Source organism: Hemibagrus wyckioides, linkage group LG01 (assembly GCF_019097595.1).
Source record: "Hemibagrus wyckioides isolate EC202008001 linkage group LG01, SWU_Hwy_1.0, whole genome shotgun sequence".
Taxonomy (NCBI): Eukaryota; Metazoa; Chordata; class Actinopteri; order Siluriformes; family Bagridae; genus Hemibagrus; species Hemibagrus wyckioides.
Window position 1 is genome coordinate 22,140,879 of NC_080710.1, and position 7,716 is coordinate 22,148,594.

Below are 7,716 nucleotides of genomic sequence, written 5' to 3' on the forward strand. Positions count from 1 at the left end.
CATCAGTAAAAGTTTCGGCCATCATTCGGACAGGGTCCGCTACAGTAAGAGCTTCATCTTCACTGGTTCAGATGCTCGCTGCACGTGCTGACTGACCGTTTCAACGTGACGATGGTCAATGGATTGCAGGACTTCGGAATCGGCGTGATGGTCTACGGAGCTGAGACACGAACAAGAATCTGAAAGCCTGCTCCAGACGGGAACAGAAGGTACAAAAGAAAAGGATATAAAAGGTACAGGTAAAGATCAAAATACATCGGAACTTCAGTGTCATGAACAAGACAGTACAGAGCTCCCTCGACGTTCAGAACATGATCATAAGCCTAAGGAGAAAATGCTTGCTTATTAGAAAGATGAATGCTGTAACCGTCAAGGACATGTTTTCACAGAGATTTGCATTTTTATGTTTCTCTTATAAATTCATGATGAGTTATTTCATTGTTTAAAAATACTTAAATGAGATGTATGATATGATATTTACAAAGTAATAAGTAGAGAACGTGTTTCCTTACAATGTGTAAAGTTAAGGGTTCTTCAAGACATAGTTACTATTGAAACTAAAAAGGTCACATGTCCAGGTAGGGTGAATTGTGGGATCATTGCATTATGGGTCAAACTAACATGGATGCAGAGAGACACTAATAGTAAACATCCAGAAAAAGAGTTCTTCATCTGCATGGTCTAAGAAGGCGCACACGGAAATTCATATTTTAATTTGTTGCATTTTGTATATAATGTTGTTTTATATCACTTTACAAGAACGATGTTATAAATATTGATGTCATTGGATTTGTTGCACGTGTTCACTTGCATATCAGCGGACATTTACATGAGAAACTTAGAAATGGACTCTGGGAAATGCATATTTGAACAGTGTATACTTTATTTCTTTTAGTTTTCACGGTGTCTGCTGAAAAGAGAGAGAGACAGAAAGACAAATAAACAGCAAAAAAGACCTCTGTATGAAGCGTGGTTATTATTTCATTAGACCATTGCAGCTACAGTGAAAACGTACCGTGACAGCTTCCATTGTGGCACGGTACCGGTCGGATAAGAAGAGAAAACAAGACCGCATCGGAAAGAAGGAGGAAACACGATCGCGTGGGTAGAGAAGGCGTCAGAGAAGAGGCTTGCCGTTTCATAGCTGTCACAGCCGAGGAAAGTACTGCGACCCGATTTGTAGAGGCGGACATTAGCCGTGTAGGCTACCGCCTTGCAAGTATCCTTTCTACAGGCTTCAGAGTACACTGTTTGTTAATCCCAACGTTACTTCAAGCTGAAGAGTCCTGCTCTGCAATTAACAGCAGGTTTGATTGTGCTATCTCTACATCTGGAAAAAGTGATTAATATATTGCTTTAATTGGTTTATCATTACAGGCTAAATGTTGTTTATTTTACCAGTGGTATTGTTGTGAATGGTTCTAAGGGTATTTTTGATCTACAAGTAATAGTAAAGTAACCATGTATTACAGTGTTTTGCTAAAATGTTTACAATGTCAGTCCATGGAGATTAAAATCTCAAACTCATGATGTTGAAAGGGAAAGATTAGAGTCACTCTTGGGGGAAATCCACTCTAAAATACAGTCACTTGAAACAGCAATGATAGAACCTACTGCTGCCACTTCAAAAGGAGATGAACCTCGGAAATCATCACGAGAAAGAAAGTTAACTCCAAAAATGCAGGAGCTTAAGCAGCAAGAGGTTTCTCAAAAAGAGAGTAAGTTCATTAAGTTGTATGAAAGCTGGAAAGAACAAGTTAAAACTACATGTACTAAACTTAAGGGTGAGTGCTCTGATCAAGACTTAAATGACCTGATGGATAGTGTAGAAGAGATGGAAACTCAAGTAAAAAAATGTGCATTATACATATCACTTATAAGATCTCAACTAGCTCTCTCTACTGAGATTAGAAGAAAAATGGATTCCTGTACAGCAGTAATGGCAGATGTGATGGAGCTGATGAAAGTGCGTACGAGTGAAGTGTGGCAAGAGGAATTTGATGCTAATGCAGAAGATGCAAGAATCCGTATGGTGCTTGACAAAGAGTATGCTCAGTCAGTATTTTCGACTATAAGTTCCAAGTCTATTCGTAGTTACCATTCAAGCAGCTCATCAGATTAGCAAAGCATCACTGACAATAGAGCAGAGTGTGCTGCACAGTTGGCAGCAAAGCAAGCAGAGATGAAGATGGAGGAGGCAGTTGCTACTCAAAGGCTAAAACTTAAAAGATTGGAGAATCAAAGAGATCTTCAAGTAATTGAGGCAAAGCTTAAGGCATACTCTGAAGCTGACTCAGGTGAGTTCAATAATGATCGTAGAGCAGCTTGCAGTGAGGTAGCTAATTGTCCTTTAGCATCTTCTAAGGAAATTAAAAAAGAACAAACATGGAAGAACAATAACAAGGAACAGACAAACCATATTGACGGTGAAGCATCAATAGTTCAAGCCTTACATGACACAATGGTTCTCAGCAGACTTCCGGCACCTGAGCCTGCAGTTTTGTCAGGGGACCCAACTTAAATTCTTAGAGTGGAGAACAAGTTTCAAGGCATTAATAGAACAGTGATGCACAAATCCTGCTGATAAGTTGTTGTATCTACAAAAATATGTCAGCGGTGAGGCACAATCTGTATTGGAAGGAAGCTTCTACAGAAAGGAAGATGAAGCCTATGATCAAACTTGGGAAGCACTGAATTCTCGGTATGGCCATTCATTTGTAATCCAGCGTGCATTCCGAGAAAAACTGAACAACTGGCCAAAGATTAGCTCGAGAGAGTCAGTTAAATTGAGACAATTCAGTGATTTATTGACCGCCTGTAGCAATGCCATGCCTCAGTTCAAAGGGCTTCAGGTGTTAAATGACTGTGAGGAGCATCAGAAAATGCTTCAAAAACTCCCTGAATGTTTGGTGTCTCGTTGGAATCGGCATGTAACAATGCAGCTGAGACAACTGGAGGAATATCCCACTTTAGAAGAGTCTGCTAATTTTGTGGCAAAAGCTGCAGAAATAGCCTGCCACTTCGAACATGAATTTTCCTGGGGTTTAGATCATTTTTACATCATATTTCATACATCATATATCACTATGCCATATTGTGAAGCATCTGCTGAGATTTTAGTGCTCTTGTGTGGGTCATAATATCTGAGCACTGGCTCTTCTGTAATGATGTGTTTCAGGTTTTGAAAGCATGCCTCCTGCTTGTGAGACCACACCCACTCGTTCTTTTGTTCTAGCAGACATCTGAGTGGAGCAGAACGTGTTGATAGCTGGGGAATGAATTTGGCCAGGTATGATTCAAGGAATCTTCTCGCTTTTTACTTTGTGGCCGTTCCATGTTGACAATTGCTGATGTTTTTTTTTGGGTCTGACTTAATCCCTTCTTCAGACAGGACATCTCCACCGAAAGTTAAGCTCTTAACTACAAACTCACACTTCTCTTTGTTCAATTTTAGATTGGACTGTCCTGTTAGCTCCAGAACCTGCTTCAGTCATGCATCATGTTCCTGCTGGTTGGATCCCCACACAAGTATGTCGTCCATCATAGTCTCTACACCTGGTAGATGCTCAAAGATCATGTGAATAGTTTTGTGGTAAACTTCTAGTGCTGAGTGAATGCCATAAAAGAGGTGGAGAAAATTCTTGGGTCAAGACATATTCTCAAACCTCCATTTTTCTTGAGCACAATAAACAAGTGAGCTCACCCAGTCTGTTGGTTCATCAACTGTCTTTATAACCTTTAGCTTCTCCATGTCAGCTAATTCCTCTTTAAGTTTTCCTCTCAAAACAAGTGGAACATTTCTGCATGCATGTACACCTGGTGTTATTGTGTCATCAACACTTATTTTATGCTTCCCAGGCAGACATCCTGGTCCTTCAAAAACATCTTCATACTCCTGCATGAATGAGGTTTCATTTGTTTCAATCTGTGATGCCACTACAAACACTCAAATCAAGTTTTTATCACGTGCTCAGTCCCAAAATTGGCTGGACATTCTTTTCCACAATCAGCATCTGTGACTTTACCCGCTGTCCCTTGTGTTTAAGAGTCACCAAGCAGCTCCCTTTGACAGGGACATTCTCACCAGTGTATCCTGTTACTTTCGTTCTCACTGGGTGTATTTTGCTTTTGATTTTGAGGGTTTTGTAGTCAGACTTAGATTGACTTATGCAGCAGTATCTAATTTCTATCTGTAGGTCCGCTTTATTAATTTTTTTATTTTAAACTCTCCCATACTTGCCAGTCCCTATATCTGACACCATGTTACATTTTAAACACCATGCTGAATGTCTTTTTTACCACTTCATTTTACTTTACTTTACTTTTTATTTTGCATGTGCGCACGCAACATGTCTCTTAGCACAACTTGCCGTTCACCCTCTAAACTGTCCGGGGACACACGCGCACACACAGAACCAAAATCACATGTAATCGTTCATGACATCACAGGGACGTCTATGTGAACTTTTAGCACATAGTTATGCTTGCTCTATATATGGTTCCAGTGCTTCACAAATGAGTGTCTGGGAATCTGATGGAGAAGTCTGAGTTTGGTGGTTGCCAGGAGAACGGTACTGGCCTGACTGCATTGTGCCATGTGGTGGTGTTTTAAAGTTTGGTGGAGGAGACATTATGGTGTGGTGTTGTTTTTCAGAGTTTGGGCTTAGCCCTTTAGTTCCAGTGAAATGAAATCTTAATGCTTCAGCATACCAAGACATTTTGGACAATTTCATGCTCCCAACATTGTGGGAACAGTTTGGGGATGACCCCTTCTTGTTCCAACTTGACTGCGCACCAGTGCACAAAGCAACATCCATGGATGAGTGAGTTTGGTGTTGAGGAACTTGACTGGCCTGCACAGAGTCCTGACCTCGACCCGATAGAACAACTTTGGGATGAATTAGAGTGAAGACTGTGAGTCAGGCCTTCTTATCTAACATCAGTGCATGACCTCACAAAAGCACTTCTACAGGAATGGTAAAAAATTCCCATAAATACACTCCTAAACCTTGTGCCTTCCCAGAAGAGTTGAAGCTGTTATAGCTGCAAAGGGCAGGGCAGCTCCATATTAAAGACTACAGACTAAGGATGGGATGTCCTTCAATTTCATGGATCTAAAATTTCGGTAAATTTTCTCGATTTTTATCTTAAATCCAGTCCTATATTAGAACTTTTTATGGTATCTTTATTAGCCGACAGTATACCATAATATTCTCATTTCAAACCCATTAGCCCATTAGCACACTAACCCGTTAGCCCGGCTACCAGTTTTTTTTTTTTTTTTTTTTTTTTTTTTTTTTTTTTTTTTACATTTTTCGCACCAATTATCTCCGTTGTACTTAAACACTTCTTAAACACTATGTCGGTTGTGGGTCTGCCTTTGAGTGCAGGTGAGGATTCATTCAAGCTGCACTCTGTGGACTTGGAGAAGCAGATCTGCGACCTATAGGTGAAGCTAGCTCAGCTGTGACAGCGGAAAGCCTCGCTGGAATCATCCTGGACTGACGCTTACCTGTCCCAGGTAAATCCGCAGCATGAAACAAACACTCCCACAACCTCAACTCCGTGTTCTTCTCTGCCCAGGCCCAGCGCACCAAGGACGCGGCCCACCCAGGTTTCGTTCACTCCGGTGCCGGGGTACCATGCAGCCTGGATGCAGCAGCAGCGGAAGACATGAGCCAAGCCCCGGGCGAGGACCTCTCCCCCTCCGCTACCACCAGTTTTCGAGATCTCGACCCGCAAACCCTTCGCTCCCCTCCGTGAGCCGGAGTGCGACGCGGTGATCATAGGAGACTCCATTGTCCGGCACGTCCGTGCAACCGAGGCTAAAGGTAAGGTGCGCACTCGCTGTTTTCCTGGTGCTTGTGTTGTTGATGTTGCTGCACAGGTACCCGTGATCCTGAATAAGAACATCGGAGCTGTGGTTCTCCATGCTGGCGCGAACGACATCAGGCTGAGGCAGACGGAGATCCTGAAGAAGGACTTCAGGAGCCTGGTGGAGAAGGTTCACACCACATCGCCCACGATGAGGATCATCATGTCAGGACCACTTCCCACATTCCAGCGAGGAATCGAGAGGTTCAGTTGGCTGTTTGCTTTGAATGAATGGTTACAGTCTTGGTGTCAAGACCAGAAATTACCCTTTGTTGATAATTGGAATATTTTCTGGAAGCGTCCTAGGCTCTACCGTTCTGATGGCCTGCACCCAAGCAGAGTTGGAGCAGCAGTCGTCTGGGACAACATCTCCAGGACACTATGCACCATCTGATGGGTAAGTCATACCTTAGATTACAATTAAAATAGCTACTGTTCAACTCACCAGATTGATACAAATGCACACACAGCTCGTCCTATAGAAACTGTGTCTGTTCCCCGAATAGTGAGCTCAATGGATATATTCATTAATAGCTTTCGAAATAATCTAATCACAATTAAACCTGACAAAGGCCAAATAAGTAAAGAAAAACAATTTCTAAAGTTTTGGCTTCTCAACATTAGATCCCTTGCACCGAAAGCAATTACTGTCAAAGAAATGATCTCAGATTATAGTTTCGATACACTCTGTCTCACGGAAACCTGGCTTAGACCAAATGAATACATTGGTCTGAATGAGTCTACTCCATCAGGATATTCCTATAAGCATGAGCCCCCTCAGACTGGTCATGGTGGTTGCAACCATCTATAACAATTCTCTTACCGTTACTCAGAAAATAGGACCCAGGTTTAGCTCATTTGAAGTGCTTATCCTTAATGTTGCACTCACTGACATACATAAAAAATCCCTACTATATCTTGCTCTGCCCACCGTATATAGACCCCAGGGGCCCTACACTGATTTTCTTAGAGTTTGCACACTTACTCTCAGATCTTTTGATCAGTTTTGACAAAGTGTTAATTGTATGAGACTTTAACATTTATGTAGACGATGCTAATGATGCTTTAGGACTCACATTTATAGATTTACTAAATTCTTTTGGGGTTAAACAAACATTAATAGACCAACGGGCACAAAGAGCTATTTAAACTCATCACCACGGCTAAATCAACAACGTATTTGTTAGATCCAATTCCAACTATATTGCTGAAAGAAGTAATACATGCAGCTGGAGAGCCTCTTCTCAATATTATTAATTCCTCGTTATATCTAGGTCATGTCCCAAAATCTCTCAAGTAGGCAGTTATTAAGCCTCTTCTTAAGAAACCTAAACTAGACCCTAATGAACTATCAAATTACAGACCTATTTCAAACCTTCCGTTTATATCAAAAATATTAGAAAAAGTGGTGTCGGCTCAATTATGCTCCTTCTTACAGGAAAACAATATCCTTGAAGAATTTCAGTTAGGTTTCAGGCTCCATCATAGTACAGAAACTGCACTAGTTAAAATCACAAATGACTTGCTTTTAGCTTCGGACCAGGGGTGCATCTCCATATTAGTCCTGCTTGATCTTAGTGCTGCGTTTGACATAACATTCTCGTAGATCGCTTACAAAATCACATAGGTTTGCAGGGACAGTCATTAAAATGGTTTAGATCCTACCTGTCTGATCGATCCCATTTTGTAGATTTAAATGGAGAACTGTCCAGTGTAGTGCCAGTGAAATACGGGGTCCCACAAGGATCAGTTTTAGAACCTCTGCTTTTCTCGGTATACATGCTTCCATTGGGTAACATCACTAGAAGGCATGGGGTTAGTTTCCATTGTTATGCAGATGAT

At 41.5% G+C, this 7,716-nt stretch overlaps 1 long non-coding RNA gene across 2 annotated transcripts; it reads left to right on the plus strand.

Annotated features, from left to right (window-relative positions):
* The first annotated feature begins 756 nt into the window (after nucleotides 1-756).
* LOC131357753 (uncharacterized) lies at nucleotides 757-7,154 on the plus strand. Of its 2 annotated transcripts, none has more exons than XR_009205313.1 (5): nucleotides 757-1,307; nucleotides 3,179-3,289; nucleotides 3,455-3,528; nucleotides 5,391-6,078; nucleotides 6,173-7,154. It is a non-coding gene; the product is annotated as an uncharacterized LOC131357753 (long non-coding RNA). The 2 variants fall into 2 exon arrangements; XR_009205314.1 differs by having other exon boundaries at nucleotides 5,584-6,078.
* Nucleotides 7,155-7,716: the final 562 nt, after the last annotated feature.